The sequence below is a fragment of the Schistocerca gregaria genome, unplaced genomic scaffold (assembly GCF_023897955.1).
Source record: "Schistocerca gregaria isolate iqSchGreg1 unplaced genomic scaffold, iqSchGreg1.2 ptg000378l, whole genome shotgun sequence".
In the NCBI taxonomy this organism is placed as follows: domain Eukaryota; kingdom Metazoa; phylum Arthropoda; class Insecta; order Orthoptera; family Acrididae; genus Schistocerca; species Schistocerca gregaria.
Window position 1 is genome coordinate 10,506,225 of NW_026061824.1, and position 7,579 is coordinate 10,513,803.

The following is a 7,579-nucleotide window of genomic DNA, read 5'->3' on the forward strand; positions in this document are numbered from 1 at the left end:
CACTATAAAGTCCTTAGTTGAGTTACAATTATTTCCAGAGACCGAAATCTGCCTATGCAGTTCCACACAGTCGCGTCTCACTATTTGAACCTCTGTAATTCGATCGTGTTGTCAAGACCCATGTAAGAACTTCTGTTTACCGAAGAAACCTCCTGTGTTCGGTACATTCCATAAACGGAAGCGACTGTCATAACAGACAGCCCCGTAAACATTTCGTAATGAAGTGCCAGCCGGTACGTAATACTCGATATCTGGAATTGTTTTATCGGTTATTAAGATAATCGTTTCATCTCTAAACACTTTGAAAAATTTACGTGTTTTCTCAATAAAGCATAAGCACAGTACATAGATCCGCCGTGAAAATGACATCGAAGAAGTACAAGTGTTCGAGTGCCACAGAAAAGAAGTTTGTCCTTGAAGGTGTGGAACGAAGAGCAGTACAAAAGTAAGATGTCACGTTTCGGGATTCCCTCATACTCGCTGTAGACACTCCAGAAGCAGGAAAATAAGTTTGATGATGTCTCATGAGGAGCGAGGAATAAATTCACTCTCATATAACTACTGTACGAGATGCCTCGCCGCCTCTTAAAGGGTGTCATGGGCTTCTGCGGCCGTGAGTCAACGTGGTGTTTCTGGCCACATACATTTTAGCTGCGGTTTCTCCGACCTGCAAAGGAAGCCGCGACAATGGGGAGGCTCTGCCTATTGTTTTGTAATAAGATCGCCCCTCCACATTTTATCTAGGCTTAAGGCTGTGCATAGCCGTGTTTAAAAAAATATTATTTTTTACATTTTCTGTTCTACAACATTACTTCTGTCTTATTTTACGAACTTTTCGTACCAATGACGTAAATTTTAATAGTGATATGAACTTCTTCATTTGGTCTAATTTTTCTTCTTATCATCCATTTTCCACTGGAAATATTTGTTCGTGAACTTTTAATTATCTTCATGTACTAATTCCGATTTAATTTCTCCTATTTTTATGGCCCTGTGTTTTCGTTATTGTGTTCATTATATCGATTTCTCACATTGCTTGAATTTTGTTTTACTTAGAAAACCTTCTCTCATTCATATCATCATCTACCATACATTTCCATAGTACACAAAGAATTTAGGTAATGTTTTAAATATTTGTATGTCGATTACCATGCAGAAAAAGGCACGTCTTGTAATGAAAAATACGTTTTTCACGTTAATGCACAGTCAATATAAATAGATTATTTCTTTTGTTTCTTTAATTAATTTATCGGAGTTTTGAAGTAATTGAATAGTCAAACAGATAGGTACAATAAAATACACATTCACAAAAATTCCGATTGGAAGAAGAATGATGCAAAGAAAAATGAAACAAATGGAAAAGTTCATACGGTGATTAAAACGATGTGACAAAGGAATAGACCGAAAGAAATTACATTTAAAACAATAAATTGAGTAAAAATAGGCACCAAAGTCATTTCGATAAGGATTTAAAAAAAATTTTACTGCACCTGACGAGGCATGGTTAAGCTTCTGTCCTAACCATTATGACACGCAACAAGACTATGGAATAAGACTTCCTTAACGCTATATAGCATGACGCAAAATTCCAAACTCTTCTGCGTCAGTTACTTGCAAACGGAGGCCCACCTGGATGCAGGGTCTGATACTGGGGGGTCTTGAGTTACACTACCGCTTATTTGGTTTCAAAAAGTCGACCCCACCGCTGGGGAGCTCTCCATGTTGGTTTTAAGAGTAACAAACGGCACATTTCGAAAGAACAGTAATGTCGCAGTCCAAAAGAAGCAACTAGCGGTGGCTCCTGCAAACTTAAAAGACGGCTCTAGCAAAGGCAAAAAAAAAAAAAAAATTACTGTAGTAAGTAACCTGGCAACGCTACACACACGTTTAACCAACAGAACAACAACGAAATAATAATAATACCAAGCAACAAACCTAGCAACCAATACAACTGGATACAGATCACAAGTATACACAACATTTCCTACCAGATGCCCAGATTTAAAATTTTTAACAGAACAACGACTAGCTGATCAGATCTGTGTAATAATCAGAATTAGAAAACATCAAACAACGAGAACAACAAATACTGGAACAAAATAATGCCCAATCAGAAGAAGAATAAAATAATACAGTAATGGACTCACACATCCCAGAGCAAACAAACAAAGAACAACACGCATCAATTAAACAATCAGAGGAAAACGAAATCTTAAGACTGCCACCAGAACAAGTACAAATAGAACACGAAGTGTCACACATGTTAGATATAAAAGAAAAATTTCAGCTGACATATATAGAATACAAAGACACAAATACAGACATTAGACCATTCTTGCATACACCGCCAAATAACCCACAAGTCGAAACAACAATAAAAACTATCAACACAATCATACACAACAAAATAAATGAAAACACAACTATGGGATAGTTACAACTACTGGTTTAAATAGGAGCACTCTCTACACTAAATTTACACACTAGACAGACATCAGAACCAACCAACACACAGAAGAAACCCACAAAACCTGCATGGCAACACAGGCTACAGATCGGAATAGAAAAACTGAGAGAAGACATCAGACAGCTAACACAATTTCTAAGAAAAGAAATATCATATAAAAAACCAAAAAGGTTAGGTAAAATCTCAACAAGAAGCGATAGAGCAATTAGATGAAAAGAAGCAGAAATTAGAAGCATTGGCCAAACGACTTAGAACATACAAAAAAAGTGAAAATAGAAGGAAACAAAACCAAACATTCAACACAAACCAAAAGAAATTTTACCAGACAATAGATAACACACGCATTAAAATAGACAATCCACCAAACATAACAGACATGGAACACTTCTGGAACAACATATGGTCAAACACGGTACAACATAAAAGACATGCACGGTGGATACAAGCAAAAAAAGAGACATAAAAGATGATACCACAAATGCCTGAAGTGATAATTTTGCAACATGAAGCGACCAAAGCAATTAATTCTACACACAATTGGAAAACCACTGGAAAAGATAAAATAGCAAATTTCTGCCTAAAGAAGTTCACGTCAACACATTCACATCTAACTAAATAATTTAACAGTTACATTGCAGACCCATACACATTCCCTGATACACATACACAAGGAATAACTTGTCTGAAACCTAAAGATCAAGCACACACAGCAAACCCAGCAAATTATTGCCCCATGACATGCCTACCAACAATATACTAAATATTAACTTCAGTCATTACACAGAAAATAACGATACATACAACACTGAACAAAATTATAAATGAAGAACAAAAAGGCTGTTGCAAAGGAGCACGAGTATGTAAAGAGCACCTGATAATAGATGCAGAGGTAACATATCAAGCTAAAACTAAACAAAGGACGCTACACTACACATACATTGATTACTGAAAAGGTTTTGATAGTGTACCCCACTCATGGTTACTATAAATATTGGAAATATACAAAGTAGATCCTAAATTGATACAGTTCCTAAACATAGTAATGAAAAACGACACTTAATATCCAAACAAATTCAAATAATATCACATCACAGCCAATACAGATTAAGCGTCGAATATACTAAGGAGACTCATTAAGTCCTTTCTGGTTCTGCCTTGCTCTGAACCCACTATCCAACATGCTAAATAATACAAATTATGGATACAATATTACTGGAACATACCCACACATGGATGATCTAAAACTACTGGCAGCAACAAATCAACAACTCAACCAATTACTAAAGATAACATAAGTATTCAGCAATTATATAAATATGGCTTTTGGAACAGACAAATGTAAGAAAAATAGCATAGACAAGGGAAAACACACTAAACAAGAAGATTACATATTGGATAACCACAGCGACTGCATAGAAGCGCTGGAATAATCAGATGCCTATAAATATCTAGGATGCAGACAAAAAATAGGAATACATAAGACAAATATTAAATTTAGGAGAGTATATTTTATGTTGTACAACTTCATGTGGTTGTCCCGTACCTCATATTGTCACATTATGACAGTTCACCTCTCCATGTAAATGGAGTGTTGCCTCGTCACTAAACACTAACTGTGGGAGAAAACAGCCATGCTCCACCTTGCCAAGAGTGAAATTACGGAACTTCACACGATGTTAGCACCCTCACGAACAGCTCGCAGTAGCTGAATTTAATATTGTTTGATGCAGAAACGTCGACGCATAGACGCCAGACGGACATCGGGGGCGTGCTGAGCTGTCGAGCTGCACGGCGAACGGATTTCTGCGGACCCCTCGTGAAACTGTGGCGGATGCGTTCGACGTATCATTCACTCGGGGACAGCCCGGCGGTTTGCCTTTATGCAAACATTCTGTTTCTCTTAACGCTAGGATGCATGGTGCCGAAAACACACGTGAATGCATATGCAGGGCCTCCAAGGCCCTGACCTAATTTAAAATTTTCCTCTTTCCACATATTCATTCTTTGGAGTTAAATTTCGTTCTGTCAAATTTTTTGTCATATTGCAAGATTCCTAAGATACAGTGACAGGATCTGGTGGGCCTGATTAACATTTCTTATATATAAAACTCTAAGAGTGAATTTTTATTAGTTACTTTCCTTTACAAACAACATATACAAATTATTTTATTAATTCACTTATAACTTGCAGTTTACATTTTAAAACACTTATTACAACCAATTTCTTCAATTAAAACATGCTCATTATTCACAGTATTATGTGTATAGGCAATATTTTTATAAAAAGTTATTATTCATTGTTCACATAAAATTGCATCTTTCTTAGTTTTCAACATGTGACAAACAAGAAGCACAAAGAACGCCACTATGTTCCTTACAAATGTTGGGTTTGCACTTAATGCATGTCATAGCACTTTTCCTGTGTTTCTTATATGGACAATAATTGCATCTTCTTCTTTTTCCTGAAACATGTAGTTGGTTTGGCAATATGACATCTTCGCATATCATCAACGATTTTCTTTGGAAGATTAGGGATCTGAATATGAAGTTCCATTAGAGGTATTACCATTTCCTCCGCTAAACCTCTTAGGAACAAACGCCTTTTATTACTTCTTCCACTATGGTATGTCAGATGTTGGGCAGAAAATAAAATTTCAGTGGTCATTGCTGCGATGTCCTTCATATTCATCCATAATGCAAATGGACATCTTCTCGTTCGTCTCTTGCAAGTGTAATAACGAATATTCTGGTCCATTTATCTACTCCACCCTTCGTAGAGTTATAGAAGTTTATTGCATCTGGTTTCTTTTTTGCATGAGTTTCATCAATGTTTCTGTCGTATTGCATTGTGCTAATGAGAACTATAGACTTCTTCTTATTGGGAAGATAACTCACCATTGTAATGACACCTATAAATGCAAACAAAGAGGAATGAATTGCTCTTGAGACAGATGGTTTCATCTCATTAGGAATTTCTGGTTTATTTTGTTTAATTGTTCCCTCCACTGTAATTTGCTTCTGAAGCACACTAGTAAAGAAGTTGTCAACGGTAATATTTTTTGATGATCATTGAATGCTTTTAGCAAGATCTTTCACTACATTCAATCCAAGATTTTTCTGAATAAATTCATGGGGCTTCCTTCTCGTGTAAACAGTTCCCTCTAAAGCATATGATCACATAACAAAAATATTTTTATGCCACACTTGGCTGGTTCAGAGGGCATATACTGGGTGAAGCTGCATCTTCCACGGATTAGGACTAGCTGTTCGTCAACTGTGAGCGAATGATTGGGATTCATTCTATTTCTACACTTGTCAAGAAATAGTTCCCATACATAGCGAACTGCTGCGTCATCTGCAGATCGAGCTTCACGAGTACGCCTGTCATCAAATCTAATCATTCTCCTTATATCCTCGAATCTATTTACTGGCAAGGTAGCCTTCTATGTAGGATTTTCCTTTTCATCCTAGAATAATTCTCTAATAAGGACATCCCAAGTCTTCTCATCACCAGAAAGCAGTAAAAGACCAAGAAAACCCACCATTCCAGGAAGCAAAACGTTTTTCCACGTAAAGCAGCCACTCTTCTGCCTTCAATATTTGTGCAGATGATCATTTCCTTGGAGATGAAATAGTCCCAGGCATCCTTAGGTTTACAGGTATTCAAAGCAAGGGCTGGACTAGGTGCCTTCTTTACGATGTTATGGACAGGCGTACGAAAAGTTGCAGGAGGATCTAATTTCCAAATCGCTCCATTCCGACTAATGTATGTGTGGTCTTCTATACCTTTTTGTGGTGGTGCTCCATTTTCAGACTCTGATGAAGTAATATTATCGGAAGGACTGCCATCTGCCTCAGTATTCACATCTGCAGGTTCATTGGCTAATTCTTCACTACTTGCATCTTCAAATATATTTCCTTCCTCGCAAGAATCATCTTCTTCAGACCACTGAGCCACAACACTTCTAGAGCTTGCAGTTTTACTTAGAAACTCATGCCTGCAAACGTCACCCACCGACGCTGTGGAGCATCAAAGTCACAGGCGCCAGCTCCGGTAAATGTATGTATATGCAAGATGATCCGTGATTGTGTTACAAACTTCCTAGTATGATGGAAACAGACAAATGTATCGATTTGAGGTAAGGGCCCCTGTACCGGAAACAAACGTGTCGAAAGTTGTAAGTGAAAATCGTTATCCTGCCTCTGACAGTGGAATACGTGTACTGGTACTGTTGTTGCTAGGATTGTAGGGTAGGCAACGTTCAGAGGCGGCAGTATAGACCGAAACAAGAAAAAAAGTGCAGTAAACATGGACTCTAAACTGCATAATTCTGGAGCTGTAAGCACTTGTTCAATAGTGGAGATGGCTTTCACGCAAGCGATGATGAACAAGTGCTCATGGTTCATGATGTATGCATCTTACAGCCTATGTGTACTGCACATTGTTTTCTTCTTTCGTTCCATACCACCGCCTCTGCAAGTTTCCTGTCCTACATCCTAGCAACAACGATAACGTTACATGCTGTCAGAGGTAACAGAAAGGTTTTCTGTTATAATTTTCCGGTGCAAGGACATAATCACAAATGTACGCATTTATCCATCTGCATCATCTTAGAAAGTTTGTAACATCTTCGTGGGATCCATCTATTTTTGTAGATGCCGGTTCCTATAACTTTGACGTTCTGTAGCATCGCAAGATGACGTTTTCACAAGTAGATTCCTATGTAAAACTTGATCAGTTAAATCGCCTGTACAGTCCCGAGTAGTGTGAAACACCCTGCATATAGAATGAATAACATCAGGCAATGGACTAGAACGCTGTCTCACTCCCTTCTCACGTATTGCCTTACTTTTATGTCCTTCGACTTGTACAGCCTCTGTCTCATTTCTGGTGGAGTTCTAAGTAATGTTTCTCTCGCTATATTTTATTCCTGGTTGCATCTTAAATTCAAACTGCATATTCTGGTCAACATTGTCAAAAGTTTCTGTATCTAAAGATGTTATAGATATGGGTTCTGTTCCCTCCAAATGGATTTTCCTCTAGATCGGCTTCGGTAAGGTGCTCCCTTCCGCTCTAAATAGTTTGTAGCAGTATTTTCAGCAAGCAGTTAT